Genomic DNA, 26,960 nt, shown 5'->3' with positions numbered 1-26,960 from the left:
TTTATCCTCTCCAACATTGTCAAAGCCCCACTATATGGTTTGATTCTCTCCAACATTGTAAAAGCCCCACTACATAGTTTAATCCTCTAGGCTGACTTGCCCCTATATCTGGTTCGCCGATTCCTGTAATGTAAATTTTAGATAACAATGGTATGTTCTTATGCTTTAGCACAATTTATTTAAATGTTCCTTTAGAAGCCCAATGACAATTTCCAATTATATCCAGTAACAATCACATTAACTTAAACACATTGACAATAAACGCATATAGAACATAAAAACAAGTGCAAAGGACGAGCCAAGACAAGTGGACAAAAGATATGGTGGATCCCAGGGACAAACCCCAATGTGGGGAAACCCTTTGATCAAATCTTCTTATTATTCTTCAATAGTTTAGCAAAGAGAGAGAGAGTACAAATATCAGAATTACATGCCCAAAATAGTCTTGACAAATTAGTAGTCAAGTGTAGCTTTAACCAGAAAGTCAACGATGGTCAAAGCAGCCCCAATATGTCCTCCAAGCAATTTGGTCAACAACCGAAGAATTCAGCCTACCAAGAGAATCAAAATCAACCCAAAACAGCTCGGTCAACCCAGTCAAATGTCGCTGTAATTTCTACAGTCAAATAAAAAAGTCAACGATGAAGTCAACTTGGTCAAATTGTCCCAATCACTTTGAAAACTGGGCCAATCAATGCGGCCTTTAGAAATTGGAATTCTTCCCCCAAAACGAAGTCAACGCATGGTCAAACAGTCCAAGTCAACATTGCCCTAATCCCTAAAATTTTTGGCCTCCAAAAACAGTGTAGAAATTTGTCCTCTTCAACATGTGCAAAGTAGAGAAGCCTCCAAGCTGTACTAACCAATCAAGAGAGGAGAGAGAGAGATATGTGATGAGATGATGATGTCCAAATGAGAGAAAGGTCAATTCTATTTATACACTTCGTTGAGGGCGAGGAGACACATCCATTAGGCTTCATGAGCCTACATTTGACTAAGGCCGACCTTGACAATTTGTGTATAAGAAAGAATAAATTCAAAATTCCATTTCTGCTTGTTAGAATGAGATGATCTTTATATCAAAATTGGACCTCTCGAAAAGAGGAATCCAATACAATAGTGATCTCCATCATATGGGTTGTCCTAAGGTGGAATTTGGCCCTAGTTGCCAATTTTAACACTCCCTCTTAACTAGGGAGAATTCCACCTGCCAATCCATCATGCCATCTTGTCATCCTGCACCATCCCTGTCATCACTGCCCTGGTCTGCTCTGCTGAACCATGAAGTAATAATGAAGAATAAGTGATCGAGAGTGAGTCATAAGATCATACCACTCTCCACTGACTAAAGTCAATCCTTGATCCCAGATCAAGTTGTTGAACACCATGCATCCTAGTCATAGGGAGTACGGCAATACACAATGCGTCCATCGGTAGTGCTATGGTCCCTAACCATCTTTTCCCAACTCATTGGCCAGATGAGAGGTACTTCCCATGAGTCCCGGACTCTATGGGTAGGATGTGTGTCGGGGCATCAGCAAGAGAAGGTGAACCACTCATCCTGCTCATATGCCATAGGAGAAGGTGAACCACTCATCCTATGCATATGTCAATCGTAGGGGAAGGTGAACCACTCACCCTACATGCATGTGTCCGGGTAGGGGAAGGTGAACCACTCACCCTACACACATGTCAACCATAATGGGGTATCACAGGGGAAGGTGAACCACTCACCCTGTATCTAGCGCACCACTAGGGGAAGGTGAACCACTCACCCTATGGTCGCTCATAGCTCCAAGAAGTACCCCAAGTCCCTAGGAGCTCCTAGGGCTTTGTGTCCAACGCATACGGGATGCTCATAGGAGGGTCGTTCCACGACTTCAAGTCTCTCTCGAAAGGTTAAAAATTTGACCTTCCCCAGAGGCTTCGTGAGAATGTCTGCGACCTTCTCATCTGTTCTAATGTGTTGGAGCCTTATTGCTCCCTGTTGTACCATATCCTGGATAAAGTGGTACTTGATATCAATGTGCTTGGAGTGGTTGTGGAACATGGGATTCTTTGATAGGCGAATCCCACTTTGGTTGTCACAAAAGATCATAGTGGTATCCAGCACGTGCTCAAATAGCTCACTAAAGATCTTCCTCAACTAAACAGCTTCACAACAGGCCATACTCGCAGCAATGTTTTCGGCCTCGATGGTGCTTAGTGCAATCGATTTCTACTTCTTGCTCATCCAAGATATTGAAGCAGACCCCAAAGATAAGCAACACCCAGACGTGCTCTTACAATCCACCACATTGCCTGCCTAGTCAACATCAAAATATCCATGTAGCCTTAAATTTCCGGCAGTGTATCTCAGTACATAGTGGATTGTGCCCCAAAGATATCTTAAGAGATTCTTAGCAGCAATCTAATGAATGTGATGAGGCTCGACCATATATTGACTCAACGTATTCACAACGAAGCATATGTCAGGATGAGAGTTGACCAAAAACATTAGCCCCCCCCCCCCAAGTTGATGATACTCGGTAGGGTTAGCTAATTTGGGCCCAACATCACTTCCACATAGCTTCTTAAAGTTGAGTTCCATTAGAGTAGTCATGGACTTGCAATCCACCATCCCACATCTCTCAAGTAGCTTCACAATGTATTTTCCTTGAGAAAGGAAAATGTCACTTGGCTTTTGCCAAACCTCTAGCCCTAGGAAATAATGCATTAGTCCTAGGTCCTTCATCTCGAACTCGGAATCCAACTCCCTCTTGCATTGATGAATGAGAGGTTCATCACTTGTTAGAAAGAGATCATCCACATAAAGGACCAGAATGAGAGGTCTGTCCTTTTCAACCTTGAATTATAGGTTCGAGTCAACATCACTCCTTGTAAATCCAGCTTCATAAGATAGCTATTGATCTTCTCATACCAAGCCCTAGGAGCTTGCTTTAACCCATAGAGGGCTTTTTTCAACTTGCATACACGTGTCTCACGATCTTGAACCTCAAACCCCTCGGGTTGTTCCACATAGAATTCCTCCTTAAGCGAACCATGCAAGAAGGCAATTTTGACATCCATCTGGTGTAGGTTCCATCCTTGCGAGGCAACAAGGGCTATAATCAAATGGATGGTGGTATATCGAGCAACCTGTGTAAATATCTCATCATAGTCTACTCCTTCCTTTCGAGAGAATCCTCAAGCTACGAATCTGGCCTTGAACTTTTTAGCACTCCCATCAACTCCATGTTGTAGAAAATTTGTTGTAGGTTAACACAATAATGCAATATAAATCAAAGCAGAATACTATAACCTACTTCTACTATCAATTTGCGGAAGTTTAAAGATCGAGCTGAACAATATAACCAGAAGAAGAATCAATGGCACAATACACATGAAAATACTTTGGGAAAAGCCTCAGCTAAAAACCCCACACTATTGTATTATCATACATGGTGGAAATACATAGGAATTATACAAAGCCTTAGCTCTCACAGCTAGTCAGCTCTCAGTACAATCCTCACAGATGCTCACAAGCAATTTTGGCTTCTCTCCAGCCTTTCTCTCTGCCCTCCAAGCTCCTATTTCCTTGCGTTGTTCCTTGTGGATGATTAGCCTTCTACCAAGTGGAAAACCTCCTTCAAAACTGCGCAATCCTCAAGGATAAATCCTTAACTGCATGCATGAGTTTTCTCCATGAGAAAACACATGCAACTGATAGTACACTGTCCTTGAACATTATTCTCAACTAGGTCTTTCTCAGAAAAGACATGCATGAGTTTCTAATGAGGGAATCTTCAGTTAACTGGAGTAGCACTAGTTGAGTGCATTAATGCATCAACTGATTGTTAACTCACTATCAGTTCCTCAAACAATTTGGAACTAATTTAACTGGACTTAACTCAGTAAACTGAGTTAATTAATTACAACTCAAATATAACTCAATCTTATCTCCTTAATTTAAGGAATAACTCTTGCATGACTTTAGAAAGACTTCTAACTTGAATTTATCTAACTAATTAATTTAAAATAAATTAATCAATTATTTCCAAGTAGCTGCTAAGACTAAATTTGATTTTAATTCACAATTTAATTCAAGGACAAATTAAATTGGACTATTCTTGTTGCCATATTTCAACACTCCCTCTCAACAAGAAAGGGATTATCTGCCACCCCGTTCCTGTCTCTATGGAATTCGAATTTACACTTTGACAATGCCTTTGTCAAAATGTCAGCATCTTGCTCCTTTGTCGAAATATACTGCAGCAATATGATCCTCCTCGCTACACAGTCTTTGAGATGATGATTCTGGATGTCGATGTGCTTGGACCTATCATGAAATACTGGATTCTTAGAGAGTTTGATACAACTCTGATTATCACAATAGATCACAGTTGGATCCATCCTTTGTCAAACAAACCAACTAGGATTTTCCGCATCCAGATGGCCTCACATGTTGCTTGAATTGCAACCATGTATTCTGCCTCTGCCGAGTTGAGTGCAAGCGACCTCTGTTTCATGCTGTACCAAGACCCAAGGTTGAAAATCCCTCCTTATGTGCTCTTCTAATCTGATGGACTCCCTGCCCAATCTGCATTAGTGAAGCCTTGTAGTTTCACTTCCTCGACCTGTGAAAAGCCACGGGCAACAAATCTTGCCTTATGCTTCTCCACACTACCATCAACAGCTTGCTTTACCTTGTAAAGCCAACGGGAACTCACAATTGACTTGTTCTCCGGTCTCGGAACCACGTCCCAAACACTGTTATGAACTATGGAGTCATACTCCACCATAGCATCAACCCAAATCGGCTACTGCATTGCTTCCTCAAAGGAAGATGGCTCGGACTCAACACATTCCCCAGCAAGGGCCATGTATCCAATGTACCTCTCAAGTGACCTCCTCTATCTGCGCTGAGAAGATGGTGCTCCCACATTCTCTCTTGCATCCTCCAACAATTTGTCAGCTTCTCTTGTGCGCTTCTGTCCATCTCTGCAAGACTCTGCTTGAGTGGATGTCTCCACTCCTGGGACCTCTGCATGTGGTTGCTCCGCATCAGTCTCAGGCTCCTCCTCCTTAGGAACCAATAGTTCCTCCATAGCCTGTAGTTGCAGCTCCCTCTCAAGGGAAACTTGCATGGCCTTCTGCTCATCAAACTTGAGATCTCTGCGAACCACTGTCCTCCGACTGGTAGGCAAGTACACCTGATAGTTGTGAGGTGTATCAGTGTACCCCACAAATATCCCCAACTCTACTGTCGGCTCAAGCTTCTTTCGTGCATCCTTTGTCACATGGCAATATACCGATGAGCCAAAGATCTTGAAGTGACCCACATCTGGTCTCTTACCGGAGAAAGCTTCCTCTAGTGTCTTCATCCCAAGTATGCGATGCGGGCTTCTATTCTGCAAATAGACCGTTGTGTTGCATGCCTCAACCCACAAGTGAAGTGGTAGGCCTTGGTCATGCAGCATTGCCCGTGCTGCCCCTACAATAGTTTTGTTCTTCCTCTCGGCCACCCCATTTTGCTGTGGGTTATGAGGTGCCGTCAACTCTCGTTTAATTCCTTCTGCTGCACAGAAGTCCTTAAACTCTTGAGAGACATATTCTCCACCGTTGTCGCTTCTCAAGGCCTTGATCTTCTTCCCTGACTCTTTCTCGACCAAAGCTTTGAACTCACAAAACTTTGTGAAAGTTTGGTCCTTCTTATGCATGAAATAAATCTAGCATTTACGAGAATAGTCATCAATGAAAATCACATAATCCCTTTGCTTCGTTGTGGATGTTGTCGAGAATGGTCCACACAAATCAGTATGAACTCGCTCTAAGATAGCCTCTGCTCGACTGTCTTGATCATGAAAGGAATACTTGGTGTACTTTTCCAAGGTACAACCTTTGCATGTGTCAACTTGCTCAAGTTTACCTTTGGGAGGTCCTGTAGGTTTCTGCTGCATTATCTTCAAAACCCCATGATGCAAATGGCCTAATGCTTGTGCCACAACTTGCCAATATCTTGGCTTTGCACTAATTCTGCTTTTGTACTCAATGCTGCACGATCATCTACCTCTAGTTTATAGAGATTCTTCACCCGAATCCCTATCCTCTTGGTTTGACTCGTGGCTATGTGTCTTAGGAATGCCTTTCCTTTACTGAAGACAACATCGTAGCCTTTGTCCTCCAACATCGCGACTGATACCAAGTTCTTCTTCATTCTAAGCATATACATCACATCTGTCAAGGTGAGAGGAGATCCATGCTCCCTCTGAAAAGCAACTATGCCCACTTCTGAAACACTATACCTTCCATCGTCACCCATCTCTATCCACATCTTGAGGTCTTTCTCCTCCAAGGCACTGAATAATTTTTTATCATCGGCCATGTGGAATGAGGCTCCACTGTCAAGATACCAGACACAACCCATCATCGATGACACCATGCATGCGATGAGGGTAAAGTCCATTTCGAATTGAGAGGCTAATGCCTCACCTTTCGATCCTTCCGAGGATCCCTTCTTGGACTTCTTCGATGGGCAATTAGTCGCATAATGTCCCATCTTGTGACAATTAAAGCATCTTACTTTAGATATGTCACCTTTCTTCCTTCCATCAGAAGAATTCGATTTGAAATGGGAAGCCTTCCCCTTCCCTTTCTTTGCCTTACTTGCTAAGGCCATATTTTCTTCATCATCATTCTTGTATGAAGAACCATCTCGTGTGCTCCTCCTGATCTCCTCCTGCATAAGATCCGACCACAGTCGTTCCCAATCCGGCAGTTTCTCCCTTCCATTCACAGAGTCCTGGTAGCTATTCCAACTCTTTGGAAGGCCAAGGAGAGCGAGGCTCACCATATCATCATCGACAGTAGTTATTCCCACACTACCAAGCTCATCTCTGCAGGTGGTGAGCTTGTTCAGATATGTGGAAATAGTATCGCCCTTCTCCATCTTGATTCTTCGAAGCTTATCCTTGAGCGCCAATTTCCTCTGGTCGCTACTGTTCTGGTAGAGGTCCTTCAATGTTTTCCACATTAAACATGGAGTATCTTTTGCATGGAGACTCGAGACAATATGGTCTCGAACTCCCTCAAGGATGATCCGTCTCGCCTTCGCCACACACTTCTTCCACTCAGCCAACTCTTGTGCATTAGTTGAAGTTGGCTTTGGGATTTCTTGATCAATGAATTCCTTCAAGTCATTGTCTTCTAATACAGCCTCCATTCTATCTTTCCACGCTATGTAATTCGAGCTACCTTCCAAGGCATACTAGAGTCTCAAGCCATAGAACGCCATTGGCCAACCTTGAAGTATGATATGAATTCGATTTGCACCTGAAACCCTGAATTTCAAACTTCGAATTCTCTTCTCAGTATACTGTTCATAGCTTTGATACCATGTAGAAAATCTGTTGTAGGTTAACCCAATAATGCAATATAAATCAAAGCAGAATACTATAACCTACTTCTACTATCAATTTGCAAAAGCTTAAAGATTGAGTTAAACAATATAACCAGAAGAAGAAGAATCAATGGCACAATACGCATGAAAATACTTTGGGGAAAGCCTCAGCTAAAAACCCCACACTATTGTATTATCATACATGGTGGAAATACATAGGAATTATACAAAGCCTTAGCTCGCACAGTTAACTAGCTCTCAGTACAATCCTCACAGATGCTCACAGGCAATCTTGGCTTCTCTCCAACCTTCCTCTCTGCCCTCCAAGCTCCTATTTCCTTGCGCTGTTCCTTGTGGATGATTAGCCTTCTACCAAGTGGAAAACCTTCTTCAAAACTACGCAATCCTCAAGGACAAGTCCTTGATTGCATGCATGAGTTTTCTCCATGAGAAAACACATGCAATTGATAATACACTGTCCTTGAACATTAATTTCAACTGGATCTTTCTCAAAATAGACATGCATGAGTTTCTGATGAGGGAATCTTCAATTAACTAGAGTAGCACTAGTTGAGTGCATTAATGCATCAACTAACTGTTAACTCACTATTAGTTCCTCAAACAGTTTGGAACTAATTTAACTGGACTTAACTCAGTAAACTGAGTTAACTAATTACAACTCAAATATAACTCAATCTTATCTCCTTAATTTAAGAGATAACTCTTGCATGACTTCAGAAAGACTTCTAACTTGAATTTCTCCAACTAATTAATTTAAAATAAATTAATCAATTATTTTCAAGTAGCTGTTAAGACTAAATTCGATTTTAATTCACAATTTAATTCAAGGACAAATTAAATTGGAATATTCTTGTTGCCATATTTCAACACATGTTTGATCTTGTACACCATTTTGAAGGGACCACAAACTTGTCCTTGGGTCTAGGAACCAGATCCCAAAGATCATTCTTCATGATCGACTCATACTCCTCGTTCATCGCGTCCTTCCAAATTTGTTGCTTCACAACTTCTTCGAATGTGCAAGGCTCAGATCGTACAATGGTAGTCATGGCAGCTAAGTACCTGTTCATCTTCTTGCTTTCATGAAATGTCCCACTTGGTGCAATATGTTTTTCAACATCTTCAAGAGTATCTTTGAGCCACAAAGGTCTTTTTCTTGAAGTAGAGGGCTCACTAGGAGGTGGATCAATGGGATCCATCGGACCTTCCACATCGGGCATTAGTTCATCGGACAGAGGTTCATCTTGCTTTTCTGCATCAGCATCATCATTGTTCTTCCTAGGGATAGGGAGATTTTGTATCTTTTTAAAAGCATAATCTTCATCGAAAGTGACATCATGACTTAATTCCACTTCCCTTTGACCAGGCACATAGATTCTATATGCCTTTGAAGTTTCACTATAGCCTACAAACGTTCCTTTCTTACTAGATGCATCTAGTTTGTTTCTTTTCTCTTTTGGCACATGAAAATATACGGGATGACCAAAAACTCTAAAATGGGAAACATTAATTTTCTTACCGGCGATAGGCATTTGTTTTGAACATACACAACAGTGTTGGCAGCTTCTCCCCATAAGAATTTCAGAAGACCTTGATCATGAAGCATAGCACGGGTAGCTTCTATGATAGTACGAATCTTCCTTTCGGAAACACCATTTTGTTTAGGAGTATATGCGGTAGTGTTCGCCCTCTTAATGCCAACTTATCTACAATAGTCTTTGAATTCATTTGACTCATATTCAGTCCCATTATCAGTCCTCAATATTTTTATCTTCTTCCTTGTTTGATTCTCGACCAAGGCTTTGAAAGAGCGGAACCATTTGAATACTTCATCCTTCTTTTTTAAGAAATAGATCCATGTTTTGCGAGAGAAATCATCCACAAAAATAACATAGTACAAATATCCACCCAAAGATGTCACAGACAACATACCTGATAGATCAAAATGGACCAATTGAAGAACATCGGTGTTTTGAGTTTCACTTGAGGGAAATGGTCCCCTTGTATGTTTTCCAGCTTCACATCCCTGACAAAAACCTTCATGATTAATTGAATTCAGGCATACTTGTGACCATCTTTCTTACATCAAGTAAGGCTTTGAAATGAAGGTGAGCAAATCTCCGGTGCCATAATTCAGATTGAAGAGAAGTATCACAAATCATTGCTCCCAACAAACTTCCTCCAACATGACAGAGACCTTCAACCCTGAATCCAAGAGAGAATGCATCTCTCGGGTTCCTTTGCCAAACACGAACCTTCCCAACAATGAATGTCACCTTAAAACCGTTATCTTTCATCGCAGAAATAGAAACCAATTTCTTTTTCAGATCAAGTACATATAGCACTTCTTGTAAATGAAGATTTTGACTTTGATTTAAGTGGAGAGTAACGGTCCCAATTCCTTTTACGGGATAAGTGGCATTATCTCCAAGTATAATCTCCATATTCCTCTTCTTCTCAACCAAGTTTGAGAGGGCCTCCTTATACCCAGTGAAGTGCCTTGAGGCACCACTATCAATCGACCAATGGTCCAATGTATTCGGAGAAGAGGCGGTGGTGAGGGCAGAAATAAGATAAAATTCTTTTTGCTTTACAACATTAATTTCTTCATACCTGGAGTTTCTCGACTTCTTGGGAGGACAACCATTTCCATTTTGAGCAGCAGGAGAATTCCTCTTTCCTTTGTTGAACTTGTTGTTCCTTTGATTTCCATTGCCCTTGAAGTTGTATCTATTGTTGTCATCATCTCATGGAGTATCCTTCTTGTGAGGACACTCTCTAGCGAAGTGGCCAAACCTTTTACAATTAAAGTATCTTCCTTTTCTTCCTTCTTTGAATCCCGGTTTGAACCCTTGTCTTTGATTCCTTGGACTAGCATTGTTCCTCCTCTTAGAATGAGCAGAGAAGGCGGTAAGATTGTTTCCATTTGAGGGCTTGTCTCTTTCCATCATTCTTATTTCTTCTTGAGTGCATCTGAACAATAGTTCATCAAATCTTGGAATCCTGTCATTGTTGAGGATGGTAGTGTTGAACACATCCCATTATCTTGTAAGACCTCCAAGTGCAATAAGAGAGAGCTCCCTGTCACCAATGACTTATCCAATAGATAGGAGATCATTCTTGATCTCGGTAATCCTCATGAAGTAGGATTGGATGGATTCTCCTCTATCCATCTTGATATCTTTCAACTTGTTCTTGAGAAAGAGAACTTGATTTGCATTATTTACTTTGAACATCCCAACCAACTTTTCATACATCTCCTTAGATGTTTCCAAATCAGAAATATAGGCAACCAAAGGCTTATGAATAGAATCAACAATAATTTTCTTAGCTTTAACGTCACCTTTCTTGTAGTTTGTTTGTGCAGCTGCCAATGCATTTGAAGGAGGCTCTGCTATTCTTCCTTTGACATAGTCCATGGCATCATTTTCTTCCAATGTCAAATCTACAGTCATCTTCCATTCATGATAGTTGGCTTTTTCCTTGAGCTTGTCTTCAGATTTGAAGAAAAATGTAGTCGTTATTAAGATTAGTTTGAAGTCCTTGTCCAACAACTTCTCTTAGAGATTGCTTTGATTCACTCTTGCTTGGGCTTTGTCTTCACCTAAGCTTCAATACCATGTTAATTTTAGATAACAATGGTATGTTCTATGCTTTCACAATTTACTTCAATGTTCCTTTAGAAGTGCAATGACAATTTCCAATCATATCTAGTAGCAATCACATTAACTTAAACACATTGACAGTAAATGTGAATAGAACATAAAAACATGTGCAGAAGACGAGCCAAGACAAGAGGACACAAGATATGGTGGATGCCAGGGACAAACCCCAATGTGGGAAAACTCTTTGATCAAATCTTCTTATTATTCTTCAATAGTTCAGCAAAGAGAGAGAGAGTATAAATATCAGAATTACATGTCCAAAATAGTCCTGACAAATCAACAGTCAATTGCAGCTCTAACTACAAAGTCAACAGTGGTCAAAGCAGCCCCAAAATGTCCTCCAAGTAGCTCAGCCAACAACAGAAGAGTTTGACCTACCAAGGGAGTCAAAGTCAACCCAAAAACAGCTCAGTCAACCCAATAAAATGCTGCTGTAATTTCTGCAGTCAAATCAGAAAGTCAACATTGAAGTCAACTTGGTCAAATTGTCCTAATCACCTTGAAAACCGTGCCAATCAATGCTGCCTTTAGAAATCAGAATTCTGCCCTCCAAAACGAAGTCAACACATGGTCAAACAGTCCAAGTCAACGCTGCCCTAATCCCTGAAATTTTAGGCCTCCAAAAACAATCTAGAAATTCGTCCTCTTCCTCATGTGTGAAGTAGAGAAGCCTCTAAGCTGTATGAACCAATCAAGAGAGGAGAGAGAGAGATATGTGATGAGATGATGATGTCCAAATGAGAGAAATGTCACTTCTATTTATACACTTCGTTGAGGGCGAGGAAACACATCCATTGGGCTTCATGAGCCTACATTTGACTGAGGTTGACCTTGACAATTTGTGCATAAGAAAGAATAAATTCAAAATTCCATTTTTGTTTGTCAGAATGAGATGATCTTTATATCAAAATTGGAACTCTCGAAAAGAGGAATCCAATGCAATAATGATCTCTGTCATATGGGTTGTTCTAAGGTGGAATTTGGTTCTAGTTGCCAATTTTAACATGTAATCTTCTCGAAGTCCCTTTCAATTGTGGGTTCTTTACTTTTGGGTGTTTTTGAGCTCTGGTTCTCAAGAGCTTGAAATGAATCTAGTTAAACTACAACATATTTACTTGAAGACCCTCTCTTCTTCTTCTTGGAAGAGTTGGATTTAATCTCCTACCAATTTGAGGAAGATTTTGCATGTTTGATTTGGGATTCTTCTATAGAGTTTGAGGCCATGATCTTTTTTAATTTTCATTTTTGTAGACATGATTGTGCCAAATGTCCCACTTGAAAGCAATTTTTGCAGTTGAAAGGAACATTTTCATATTCCAATGGTTGTTAGTCAAAAGTAGTCCATTGACATTGATTTTCTTAAGTCAATCCTACCCTATAATTGCCTTTGTTGCCATTGGTCCTCAACTTTCCTGTTAAAAGTTGCTAAACATAACCTTGTCCATGTAAAGCAAATGATTGCCAATCTTATAGCACCTTGAACACTTCCTTTATCAATTGTTTTTTCAAGGCTTCTTGATAGACTTTGAGGAGGTAAGGGTCCATACGTTTTTGGGTAGCCGTTACAAAATTCACAAGCTAACTTGTCTAATCGCGTAGATGTATTATTTGCCATAACCTTGAAGGGTTATATTAACTTGTTGCAAGCGCGAGTTTGGTCGCATTGAGTTGCTTGAGTTGTTGTAAATTTGGTCAACTTATCATCTTATCCTTTTGGCATTGCTTGATTGTGCTTACCAGTCACTGGCCAATAATCTCTTAAGCTTGAAACCTCATTTTGTAGTGGTCCTCAAATGCTGTGGATATTTTTGTCCTTGTTGTGGCTCAACATTTGTCTGAATGACAAATTTGCTTAGTTGAAAGCCTAACAATCGAAGAATGTTGATTAATGTCTTTGCACACGACCTTTGTCTTATAGAGATATGCTTGTATTTAGGCATTGTTACCACATAATCTAGTAGGTCCCTAAGGAAGGGAAAACCTAAGAGACAATAATGGGACAATTCAAAGTCCCTTGCTATTTATGGACTTTCACCAATGGGAGGAGTCTCGGTAGGAAGGGAATCACTTAGAATGAATAGATCAATGATTTAGGTATAGTGTGATTCCCATTCAAGGAGAGACACAACAATGGCTCAATGCTTCAGGGCAGCTAAATGCTCTCCAAGAAAGGCCTAGGAAGAGATCAATACTTAGGGTTTGAGATTTATGATTATAATAGGTATTCCTAAGATCAAGATTCCAAATGACGGGATAAGACCTCTCAAAGAAGTTCAATGCAATGTTTTAGCACTTCTAAGGGGTTCTTTGCTTCCCTCGAGAAACCTAGGGAAGTCTTGTGCTAGACCTAGGGTTTTATGAATAATCATGGGAAGAAATACTTCCAAGGTACTCACTAAGTCAAGGAAAGGGAGGAGAAAGGGTTTGTTATGATTTATTCCACTGAATATCGAGCTCACACAACACTCAAAGAAGTTGCCAGGGTGAGAGAGAAAGACCTAAGTTTTCCCTCTTAGAGTGGCACCTTGGGTAAGAGATTTTATGGATGAGACTTGGGCGGATGCCCATCAAACTTGGAGCATAGGGAGCCTAGACCTTGAGCTTGATGTTTGGACCCTCAGATTCCCAAAAAATCACGTCCCCAAAATTTCGCTGCAAGCCCTAGATTTCTGCCCTACCTTTAGGGGACTGAAAGTTAGGAGGAGGAAATATGGAGGAAGAGAAGTTTGTTCACCAAAATCCTTGGTCTAGTGCCTAGTCCTTTGGGCTATGGAGTCTTAGATGTGTTACATTGGCCAAATTTGTCCTCAAGGAGGTCAAAAGTTGATGACCTAGCTGCCAACCTTCAACCATTACCTACTATTATAATATGGAGTTTCATGAAGAAAAATAACATTTCATCACCAGGAACATTTATGCATGTTATATCATGAGTAACATATGCAAGAGCCAACCAAATAGCTTCTAAAAAATTTCTTCAACAAAATTAGGGTATGATACCATTTACATTAGTTGAAACAATTACATTCATTAGACATTTTCAAGAGAGATTTCATTAACAAAAGAACTTATAACATAATCATGCAATATATCCATCTATATTCAAGAAGTATCTCCTAGACAAGAGACAAAATCAACTCCAAATATCATAATGCATCCAAGATAGTCCAATAGCTTGCAATGAAAAAAGTGAGAGTTCTTTTACAAGAGAAGAATCCAAGTGATGATGATGAGTTCTCACAAATGAGACTCACTTCTATTTATATGAGTCTCTCTAAATCGAAATAGCCTAATGAGCCCCCAAAATTATAAAATAATGTGGTAAAAACAAGTCTTGGGGACAAGTCAATCAAGTAGCTATCACAAGTTATGAATTAGCCATCTGTATGCTAGCCAAGTTGATGATGTCATGATGATGTAGGGCTGTTGGAGGGCCATGTTGAGTTCTCTAAGTGCCATGATGAGAGAGAGGGCTCCAATAAAGATGAATTAGGGGATGGCCCCTAATTTTCAATGCAAGTCATACTGTGGGCCCCAAAGTGGGTTTGGGATACAATTGTTGGTCTCATGGGTCTCCAGATGAAAGAAAAAGCCTGTACAATGCTCCAAATGAGGGCTTTGATGATGTTTCCTACCCTCCCATGTCTCAAGGGTGAGACAAACCTCCTCTGGGCCTCAAATCAATTTCCATGATCATGCTAAGTCGTTCATGGCATGTTGGTCCAAGTGCATCATCTTGCGAATAATGTGGGGCAATGAACAAACTGATGAAGGTGCTAAGGGCGCCCATGGCATGAAATAATGCTCTAACAGATGATGGAGTCCCATGGCTCTCAACGCATCCCCTAGGAGTGTCAATATGATCCTCTGGTGGGCTTGGGCCCTAGTTAAGTTGCCCAACCCATGATGAAACCACTTGCCAATTACATATAAGATCCAATGCGCTTCCTCACCATCAGGTACAATAATTCATTAGTGCATCTAAGTGAACCAAGCTTGTTAATCAAGGGCACATTGAGACTTCATAATGGGTTTCCCTTCCAAATTTGGGGCTTTAAGCTTGTAATAGTGTTACCTCCCTAGGTAGGAGTGGCTAATAAACAACCCTATTAGGTGTTCCCAACCCCTAAGGGGAAAGACAGGTCCAAGGTACATCCTTTAATTGATAGGGGTCATGTGAATAATGATGAGATGGAAAGGGACACAAGGGTCTCAAAGCCAAATGCCGTGGGTTCAAGGATGGTAATGATGAGGGATGTCCACATATTTGGGTGTATAGATGTAGGAGGGAGCAATCATGGATACATGAGTTAACCCAACTTTCGTTTTTCCACCCTTCTTCATTTGCCTTTTGCCTTTTTTGATTTTTTCTTTGTATTATTGCTCAGGGTCCTAGGAGATGAGAACATGCTGTGTGTGATATAAGCAATTATTACCCCCTTAAGGTGGGGTAGTTCATCGCCCACCAGGGGTTGCGACGTGTATAGGTTCCTTTATGATGTGGGGGCACTCATGGGGCCATAGGAACCAAGGTGATGGCCATAATGATAAGGGGTAGAACTCATGTTTAGCTTTTGCCCAATTGTTATTTTAATGTCCCGACCATCTTTTGCATTTTATAATATTCTTTTCTTTTGTTTCTTGCTTGTGGCCATGATATGCTTTTAACATTCTTTTAGTTGCATCAACCTCCGTCGCAACATTTTCGGGCCCGACCTAAACAGGTGGATAGGTGGATGGGGTGAAGCAGTGCCTTGTGGACCCAGTGCTCGTGTGGACCTAGATAGGGAAGATGATGAAATAGGGCTTGTAATGTGCGGAGGGGAGTGAAAAATGTGAAATGGGAAAATGGGACCATGCTACCAAAATCAGGGTTTCCCAAGTAGTGCCTTCCTGAAGCTATAAGCCAATAGGGGAGATCCCACGAGACTAGGGTTGAGGATTAACCCCCCATTTAAGGTGAGGGAACAAAACTATAGTCAAAACCCTTCCTTTTTCCAAGTCACCCAATAATCCATGCCCAAAGTGCCCAAGGAAAAACAAACATAAGCACCTGATTGCATAATGAAAAACATACCTTTAGGATTAGATTGCCCACCTTCAAACATATGCTCTCGACAGATGGGCGAGGGGACATATGATTGACTTAGGGAGTGGAGATCAATTGGCACAATATATCGGCTACATTGGTGGCTGTCAGGGGCTGTCGACTAAAGACAAATCTAGGAGATAAATTCTTCTATGGGGTCACCCACTTTTGGTGGGCAACAAGTCCTTTAGCTTCCATGTCTTTAGTATTTACTATTTTTTGTGGCATGTATTAGCTTTGCAGTGATTTGGAGCTTGTTATCAAATGGGGCTTCTCAAGTCGCTAATTTATTGTAAGATATAACCACATTTTTGTCCACTTGCTTTTCAACCTGCCACCTAATTGTTGCCACATGTTTGCCATAGTCCATAAGGAAGGAAGCAATTTTGATTATTCAATTCCACTAGCCATCTTACCTTTGCTTACCTTTGGATTGAGAAATAAAACCAAATATGCTTAATACTTTTCATCTGATTGCAACAAACAAGCGGCAGGCAAAGTCTCATTTTGCAGCAGATGGGAGAAGGTGAGACCTTGGGGTTTTCCGCAATACCCCCCATTCGAGATAGACAAGTACTTTCGAGATCGACTCATAGATGCAGTACCATGCTTCAGTCGACCTACCCTTAGTGAGTTAGAGGGAATGGCTCAAGGCAGAGATAGTGTAGGGCACCTCCCTCCCACTAGACCTCTTCCCAAACAAATCACAATAGATAGAGAATTATCAACAACTTCTTCCTTTCGGTCTCAAATGTTAGGAGTAGCACTCACTCATGTACTCCCCCTAGGATCATGTAGTTGGATTGCCTGACGGTTTTGGAGGACTCAGACAGGGAAAGATTACCTCGCTTGCCTTCCTCGCCATTGACCATCAAATTTGGGAGATGTTGACCCCATTGGTTTCATCTTCAACTCCCCCCTCGCTTCTTTGGAGTTGTATAGTCCAACAACAAACATACTTCACATTTCTCATTTTTGGTCATCTCATATGACTTTATACATTCTCTATTTGTACTTTTATTTCATGTTAGCCCTATTTAATCATATCTTAGTCTTCTTAGCTTTGGAGTTACAATGGAGTTGCATTTGCTCTCCCACATGTCTTGTATTTACGCTAGGTGTATCTTTTAGTCCCATTGACCTACTTTTGTGGTAACTCGAGGACATTAATAAAATTATCTGATCTTATCTTATCTTCAAACATGTAGAGGTCGTTAGGTGGAAAACATTAAACTTAATTATAGGTCAAGTTTCTCCTTCAAACAATGGTAAAGCTTGTTAATGAACATTTAAACATAGTAGGCTCCACACCTACCTTTATAGTGGGTAGAAGCTTGAGAAGTGATTATTCTATAACCACAAGTGAGCAAACATGTTACCCCCCACCCCCCAATCACACACACACACACAGGTATATAAAGAAAAAAATGTATAAGACATTTCTTGTGAGCATGTCTTCTTTGCTCCAACTAGTCCCATTTTCAAACTGCATCGTTAAATTAGATTTAAAATTAGCAGTTGCCTTTAGATGAAGTAATGTATTTTCTCTTTTGAAAGTAGCTAGAAAATGTACGCCATAAAGAGACGTTACTTGTGAATCTTATAATATTCTATATGGTTCTTCCTACCTACCTAATCATCTACTTATCCTCAAAGATGAGTGACCTTTCATCGTAGAGGGGCAATGAATAATGCATGGCATATTGTTACAACCCAATCCCAAAATGTTCAGGCTACATTGTAGCCCCATAAAAGATTTCCATTTGTAAAGTCTGTGTGCTGAGGTCTCCCTTTAATTGCTAGGCTATTAATGGGGGGCAACCATTGGACGATTCTAACTTTGAAGGAAACATGTACTTTCTAGATGCCTTGAAATCCTTGAACTTTCTCGGCTCTGTGATTTTGGGTTGTTAATCTCCTAGTAAGTTTTTGCAATAGAAAAGTTTCAAGGGGTCCCATGATAAAGCTTTGTGGTCTTAAAGTCAAAGAAGGGTTTCCCATATGATGAGTCCCAATTCTTCCAAATGGTTCTTTGCACGTTTAAACTCATTTTCCAAAAAACGGTTTTAAGTATGATTTTATAATGTTGTAAAGGCCTGTTGGCACAATCGGGGGTGTGGCATGCTCAATTCACAAACTTTGAACTTGACTATATTGCATATTGACCTTCTTGTCATTGTTATAACATAAGCATGCTAATACTATGTCAAAAGATTTCACACATTCAAGCATTATATAGAACTATATTATATGCAAGAAAATATGGTCTACTCATTCTCATTAATCATAATACATAGATTACATAATACAACTCTATGGTCTTTGTGTTAACTCTTGGCTCTTGATTAGCTCTTAACAACTCAATGATGCTCAAAATGACTAACTATGGTTTGTCTAAACAACTTTTTTCTGCCATCTAATTTATACTGTTGTTTTACAATCCAACACTTAGTATGTCTTTTGTGAAAATTCCTTGAACTGCAGCAACTGGAAATTAATCTCCTAACTTTAAGAATTTATTTGTCTTCTGTAATTATTATTATGGAAAATAGTGAATAATTCACATTGCAATTCTTCACCAATAAAAATACGTTGCAGAAACAAAATTATGGAACTGAGAAATAGATGCACACACACAATAAAAATGACATCGTTATTTTTGGACAATAGTCCTTGGAAAAACCCTGAAGGAACAATCGGTAAAACAAATGAGGGTTTTATTATTATGCAACAAAAATTGAAAAAATTACAACTTGATGCCCAACTAGCAATCCTTTAGCAATTTATCTCGACTGGAAATATACTGAGAAATTTCTTTTCTCTCACAGTAAATTGATCTGGCCTCTCCTTGGCCACTCTCACTCCTCCTTGGCACTCGCACCATTGGCCAAAAATGCGCACTGCAGTCTTTGGGAATTTTGTTTTTCCCTGGAACCTCCTCCAGTCAAGTCATCTTGACTCTGTCTGCCTCTGGAAACAATTTGCTCTGCCTCCCGGGAATAGATCTGAGCACTAGCAACTGAATCTATCCTCCTTTCGGCAACTTGCACTGCAAAATATGACTTCCTCTGCTGGATAATTCGACGTCCTGTCTTGGCTCTGGATCATGGAAAACCTCTTGAGAATTTCTCCAAAATTTCTCAGTGCTACGAACCCTTGCTACTATCTCGTCCTTGGCTTGAACTACACCCCATTGAATACTGCGAACTAGGTAATTTGAACTGCCTTGCTTACTTGATGTGTCTTCTCCAATCCCTTTGACTTGCTCTTATAATCCCATGCGGGAACTTCAATGACCAAGATCCAATCACGATCAATGGCTCAGATCATCTTAAACTCTGTCAAATCACTTTTTCGGAAGTTTGTAGAGCAAAATTGAATTCTTCAATTAATACTCATTAATTAATCAATTTTCTTAAGTTAAACTTCAGAACTTTTTAATTATTGATAAATTAATTTAATTGAGAGGTTTCTGCCCTACCTTTAGGGGACTGAATGTTAGGAGGAGGAAATATGGAGGAAGAGAAGTTTGTTCACCAAAATCCTTGGTCTAGTGCCTAGTCCTTTGGGCTATGGACAATAGTCCTTGGAAAAACCCTGAAGGAACAATCGGTTAAAACAAATGAGGGTTTTATTATTATTGTCCTTTGGGCTATGGACAAATAGTCCTTGGAAAAACCATGAAGGAACAATCGGTAAACAAATGAGGGTTTTATTATTATTGTCCTTTGGGCTATGGACAATAGTCCTTGGAAAAACCCTGAAGGAACAATCGGTAAAACAAATGAGGGTTTTATTATTATTGTCCTTTGGGCTATGGACAATAGTCCTGGGAAAAACCCTGAAGGAACAATCGGTAAAACAAATGAGGGTTTTATTATTATGCAACAAAAATTGAAAAAATTACAACTTGATGCCCAACTAGCAATCCTTTAGCAATTTATCTCGACTGGAAATATACTGAGAAATTTCTTTTCTCTCACAGTAAATCGATCTGGCCTCTCCTTGGCCACTCTCACTCCTCCTTGGCACTCGCACCATTGGCCAAAAATGCGCACTGCAGTCTTTGGGAATTTTGTTTTCCCCTGGAACCTCCTCCAGTCAAGTCATCTTGACTCTGTCTGCCTCTGGAAACAATTTGCTCTGCCTCCCGGGAATAGATCTGAGCACTAGCAACTGAATCTATCCTCCTTTCGGCAACTTGCACTGCAAAATATGACCTCCTCTGCTGGATAATTCGACGTCCTGTCTTGGCTCTGGATCATGGAAAACCTCTTGAGAATTTCTCCAAATTTCTCAGTGCTACGAACCTTGCTACTATCTCGTCCTTGGCTTGAACTACACCCATTGAATACTGCGAACTAGGTAATTTGAACTGCCTTGCTTACTTGATGTGTCTTCTCCAATCCCTTTGACTTGCTCTTATAATCCCATGCGGGAACTTCAACGACCAAGATCCAATCACGATCAATGGCTCAGATCATCTTAAACTCTATCAAATCACTTTTTCGGAAGTTTTTAGAGCAAAATTGAATTCTTCAATTAATACTCATTAATTAATCAATTTTCTTAAGTTAAACTTCGGAACTTTTTAATGATTGATAAATTAATTTAATTGAGAGGTTTCTAAGTGTTTTTTCTCGAAACCTTTTTTGGGTTTTGGAGATCTTGTGTTCCTTAGCCTCTTTGATACCTTAGAGACTTGAACACCTGTTTGACGCTACCATATCCAAAAAACTAAACACTCCCTCTTAGTGAGGAAGGTGTTCTCCTATTAACCCATTCTACTCATCTCTCTTGATGAACAACCTGTAATTGGACTATCATATGTTGCTGATGTTTGACATCTATTCTACCTCCTTTCATACATCTTCAAACTAACCTGACTCCTGTCACTGGAAATACTACGAAGTGGTCAATCTGGCAAACATCGTCCACCATGCTACTATGCATACTTTGTTTCACCTGCTACCAGTTGTAGTTGAGTCAATTGATCTCACAACGCTAGTATCCCTATGCTACTGCTTCTGCACTGCCTTTGTGTTATTGCTATCGCTGCAATTGTGTGTACTGACCACCCTAGAACCTGAAGATCAACCTTCCATAGGGTTGCTCCTTCTGAAGCTAGTCTCGCTTTGAGTCTCAAACTCTCTTTGATTTACTGTGCTCTTGCATCGGCTCTGCAATTGTCTCTTGAGTGTCTAAGTGCAACTAGCTCTGCATTGTCTATTGAGCACACGAATGCGCCCAACTGACTCTGCAACTGCCTTTCAAGTATCTGACCACAACTAGCTCTGCATTGTCCCTCAGGATTTGGCTGTGCCTTGTTGACACCTCGATCCTCTTGTTACTTTATTCTTGCGGGCTCCTATAGCAAAGGTACTGATCCATGTGAAGAATATGCAACAAGTGGATTTGATATAGACTACCTGTCGCTCTTCCATGGACCTTGCCCATTCTGGTCATTTGAAGCTTCATGCTTCTCCATCTGGAGGTATTGTTGCTATCTATGCAAATTCGTTCAATATAGAAGTCAACTCATTGATCTTTGCCAAAGCTATTGTTTGTTACCCCTTCTTGTCCTTCTTCCTCTTTGGACACTGGGTGACATGGTGACCAAACACACAACATCCGAAGCACTTGACCTTCATTAGATCTTTTTTCTTTTCTCCCTTTTAGTCTTGTCCCTGATTGGGACCCTTCTTCGCCTTTCCCTTACTTGCAAGGGCTAAGTTATTTTCTTCCTTCTCCACCTTCAATCCCTTACTACTGTTGCTTATGGTACCATTTGCGAGGTTGAGCCTTAGCTATTCTTGAGTTAAGTCACTCCATAGGCGCTTCCATCTTGGAAGTATGTCTTGTCCATAAATCACTTGGATGAATGTATGTCACTCTTTGGAGAACCCATTGGGTGCCGTGTGCAAACCGCTATCTCATGGTTTCTCTCCTACAGTTGCAAGTTCGTCTTTGATTCCATGAATCCTAGTGAGTTGCATTATGACTGACCTCAAATTCTCCTTGAGAATCATTTTCCGATTCTCAGATGGATCTTCATACAACTTCACAATGACATCCCACATGTCCTTTGCTGTGTTCTTATTTGCAATATGCAAGAATATATGATCTTGAACTTTGTCTAGGACCATCCTCTTGGTCTTAACCATCTCCTTCTTGAAGGTTGCTAGTTTTTGTGGATCTGTCGGTTTAGCTATTACATTTGTCACAAATTCCTTCAAGCCATGCTCATACAATAGGAATTGCAGCTTGGCCTTCAAGACGCCAAAATTAGATGCTCCGTCAAGTCTGTCCTTATCTCTGAGTCTTGCTATGGCTATCTCTGCAAAACTTAAATAAACTGGAGAACTATACATTGGAAATCTCATTCGCCTTTTGGCAGCCTACTTTGGCCTTCCCCTTGTGCTCACACTTCCCACTGGAAATGCACAGATTTGCTCCTACACTTGCCTTTGGTGTCCTTCCTGGAACTCGCACTGCTTGCTACTCCTCTGGGCAACTTGCTCTACCTTTTGGATGTCCTTCTCTAGTACTGGCACACACATTGTTGACCCTGAAATTCGCACTAGCTAGACTGGCAAGTCTGCTACGACCTTTGTTGTTGGAAATTATGGCCTCCTTTCCTCCTCTGGAAAACTGGAAACCCTCTGAGAATTTTACTGGAAATTCCCTCTTTGTGTGCTTTTCTCTTCTTGCTCTAATTTGCAACTATAAAACCCTTGCTATAAATTTTCTGCAATCAATTGATCAATTCATTGGAACCCTCTATCCAACAATCCTACTACCTGCTGCTACAAATCTGAGGCAAAATCAAACTTCTCCTTCACCCTGAATTGGACATCGATTTTTTTCCTCTCTGCAATTGGCCCTTGGCTTGGCTTGCACAGATATGTAAATTGGTCCTTCAGATCTCCCTACAAAACTCTCTTCCTTCGCCTAAAGCCTTTTATATGATCTTCTATGCTTTGATACCATGTGAAAATTCCTTGGACTGCAGTGACTAGAAACTATTCTCCTAATTTCAACAGTGTATTTGTTTTCTATAATTATTATTACGACAAATAATGAATAATTCACACTGCAATTCTTCACCAATAAAAATACGCAATGGAAACAAAATTATGGAATTGAGAAATAGATGCACACACATAAAAAGACACCGTTATTTTTGGACAATAGTCCTTGGAAAAACCCTGAAGGGAAAACCAATGCAGCAGATGAGGGTTTTATTATTATGCAACAAAAATAGAGAATTACAATTGGATGCCCAACTAGCAATCCTCCAACAATTTATCTCGACTGGAAATATATTGGGAAATTTCTTTAACCTCACAGCGAATCGATCTAGCCTCTCCTTGGCCATTCACACTCTTCCTTGCGCTCACACCATTGGCCAGAAATGTGCGTTGCAGCCTTGGGGAATTTCGTTCTGCCCTAGAACCTCTTTTAGTAAAGTCGTCTTGCCTCCTTCTGCCTCTCGGGAATAGATCTAGGCACCAACAACTGAATCGATCCTCCTTGTGGCAACTCACACTGCAGAATACAACCTCCTTTGTTGGATAATTCAACCTCCTGTATTGGCTTTGGATCACTGGAAAAACCTCCTGAGAATTTCTCCTTAAATTCTCCATGCTACAAACCTTTGCTATTTTCTCTTCCTTGGCTCGAATTGCACCCTGCTGAACACTACGAATTAGGTGATTCGAACTGCCTTGCTCACTCAATGTGTCTGTTGCAAACTTTTTGTCAAAGTTCTAAGGAAGCAAATATGCCAAAAATTTCTGAAAGGATCGGATCATCTTTCAGTAATTTATTGAGTCATTGTAAACCCATTGTGCAAATTTTAATGTAAATGATGCTAGTAAGACCGTGTCCATATGTAACAACCTAGGTAAGCTTATTATTTTGGCGAAAATTTCATCCTAGGAGGTTTTTCGTCTCACTGACTCATTTGTGTTTTTAAACACAGTTGGTCGAAAAGTTTTTCCCTCCACCCTCATCCTAAAGCTAGGGTGGAATTTTTCGTCAAAGTCTTAGGTAAGTCCTTATGTTCTAGTCGAGTCTTATGTAAAAGTGGTTTGAGAATAATTTAAGCTAATTGGCTAAATTATTTTTATTACAAATCACTTGGTCTATTAGATCATATTGTGTCGCAGAATTGGGTAAATTATTGAGGGTCTATACCGAATGGGTGTTCCCCCTTTGAGGGTTGAATTGTAAAAATCTTATGTAAAAAATATTTTAGTGCACGGTCCTTTATAGTTAGACACCATGGCGAAAATATTAGAGGGTGAAAAAAATAAATAAAAATCCTAAGCCAGAAATTTAATTAATTAGAGTCAAAATTAAATGTCTAGAGAAATTAAATTCTCCAAGTGGAAAAATTCGTGGGTCTCAAAGGAATTAGTTTTTAGAGGCCGCCACCAAGGAAATATTGGAGATTTCAAGAAAAAATTGACACTTGGACTTTGGTGGTCGAGTCAAAGTCAATTTTTTGCGGAAATTAGCTCAAAATAATTAATTTTGAGCTAATAAAGAATGAGTTAAGTGAGAAATTCGAAAATTCCTCAAAAATAATTATTTCAACGACAGAGATTAAAAGTTGATCAAGAATTTATAACTAAAAAATATAACTTTTATAACCTGCGAGATCCACATTTCGCGCGATCTGAAGCTTGCGAGCACGCCCGCATTTCGCGTGTTCTTAGCGTGCGAGGGAGCCCGCCGAGGGATCTGCTGCAGGCTGCGACCACCCTGGCTGGATCTGTTGGTTCTTCATGGAGGAGCCGTCTCCCTCTCCTCCTTCACCTTCCGCCGCTGAGGCCTTCAAAACCCTGCTGGCCTCTTTGCCCAAGAAGAAATGCATGGAAGCAACAAAGTTTGTGAAAAAGCTCGAAGATATCCTGAGATCGCCCTTCGCCAGAAGGACTGATCCAAGTAGCATTGTCTCTGGCAGATTGGGCTTTGGTTGGTTAGTTTACAGGACTTTGGCCTTCCTGAAGTCAACCGAGAACTGGGTCGCCAGGAACTGGGCACCTTTGATAAAAAACAAGGTAACCTCTTATTTTCCTCGAGAGAGGATATTTTTTGTTTGAATTCTTTGCAAAAGAAGACAAAGATCTCATTTTCAGGAATGGCCCCTACTTCATGGGCCCAAGGGCTGTATTTAAATAAATGGACGCAGACTTCGATTCCGGCGGTGGATGTGCCTACAACGGTCCCGGTGTGGGTGAGACTCCCCAATCTCCCAGTTCACTGTTGGAACTGGGATTCTTTGAAGCACATAAGGAAATACCCTTGGAAAATTTATAGACAAGGCCAACAGCAAGGACCAGTATGATTGTGCCAGAATTTGTGTGGAGGTAGATCTGGAGGTCGGACTACCGGAAGCCATCAAAATAGTTGTAGGTCCCTAGACTCATGTACAAGAACTGGATTATGAGTAGCTGCCATTCAAATGCCGGAAGTGCCACGTCTACAGACACTTTGCCAGAGACTGCCCGTCTAAAGGGGTGGAAGAAAAAGGGAAGGAAGAAGGATGGAATCAGGCAAAGCGTTCCAAAACCTTTCACAAGAAGAATGCAAATGGAAACGCCAAAGCTCCTCAAGCGGGCCCTGCTAAGAAACCATCCATGGAAAGCCAAGGGAATAAATTCGAGATCCTTGGATCTGAAATCATGAACACCCAGGAGACAGAAATCCCAAAGGAGGCCTCTCCCTCTAAAGCCTCCCCCTCCACCAAAAGCGTTCCAGAGAAATCCAAAGGGATGATATCAGAAGAGGAGGAGGAAACCCAAGAGTCTGAGGAATCGGGAAGAAAGAGGGGAAATAGGTGAATCTCAGTCCTCTCCTAGAAGATCTACAAGAGGACGCAAATCTGCAAAGGAAAAAAGAGAACAAGAAACCTATAAGGACAAGCTCCAGGGCAGCCAGCCAACGTTAGAGAAGCTTCTAGCAAAAACCCCGAAGATGACGAGGATCCAATCCCAGGCTCCAAGGGAGCTCACCAAGGCAAATAAATGATGAAGATAGTCTCCTGGAATTGTAGGGGAATGGGCACCACAGCTAAGGAAGAAGCAATGAAGAGTTTAATAAGATTGGAAGCCCCGGATATCCTCCTCATCCAGGAGACCAAATTGGAGGACACAACTTTCCTCCAAGCAAGCAAAAAATTTTGGAACAAAAGTGGAGCGCATGCAATCTCTGCCCGTGGAGCATCGGGAGGACTTGGGTCGCTCTGGAACACAAATAAGTTCTCATTAATCTCTGAGTCCCTGAATACCCATTGGATTTTTTTAAAAATGCAGCATTTAGAATCAAAGGAGATTATTTGTGTATTCAATGTGTATGCTCCTAACAATGCAGGGTAGAAAAAAACTGCTGGGAACTCCATCAAAAGTTTGGCAGATCTAGAAAATCTGGAAAAACATAATCATAGCCGGAGATCTAAATCTCACCCTCCTCTCAACAGAAAAAGAGGAGGGAGCATAGTCAGAGATTCGGCAAGAGAATGGGCGGAAGACCTCATGCAAGACTGGGATCTGCTAGATATAAAGCCGGTCAAAGGCCAGTTCACATGGTCAAATAAGAGAGTTGGACCGGGTCACATAGCGGCAAGAACTTGATAGATTTTTTGTTCAAAGTTCTTTCCTGCTTCTTGGGTGTAGAGACTAGAATGCGTATTCTCCATAGTAGTGTTTCAGATCACAAGCCCATTAGTCTAGAGTTGTTGACTTCTAAGGATATGGGGCCTATCCCTTTCAGATTTAGCTCTCTATGGACTAAAGAGACA

General features: G+C 40.7%; 1 protein-coding gene across 3 annotated transcripts in view; it reads left to right on the top strand.

Moving 5' to 3' along the window:
* LOC149234872 (uncharacterized) overlaps positions 1 to 26,960 on the top strand; it is a 408,823-nt gene that overhangs the window by 3,207 nt on the left and 378,656 nt on the right. The window lies entirely within an intron of this gene.

This window comes from Pinus tabuliformis, chromosome 8, assembly GCF_031772625.1.
Source record: "Pinus tabuliformis cultivar Carrire ecotype Pingquan chromosome 8, CPIR1, whole genome shotgun sequence".
NCBI classification, from domain to species: Eukaryota; Viridiplantae; Streptophyta; class Pinopsida; order Pinales; family Pinaceae; genus Pinus; species Pinus tabuliformis.
The sequence above is the reverse complement of the archived record's forward strand: the minus strand, read 5'-3'. Positions and strand labels throughout refer to the sequence as shown.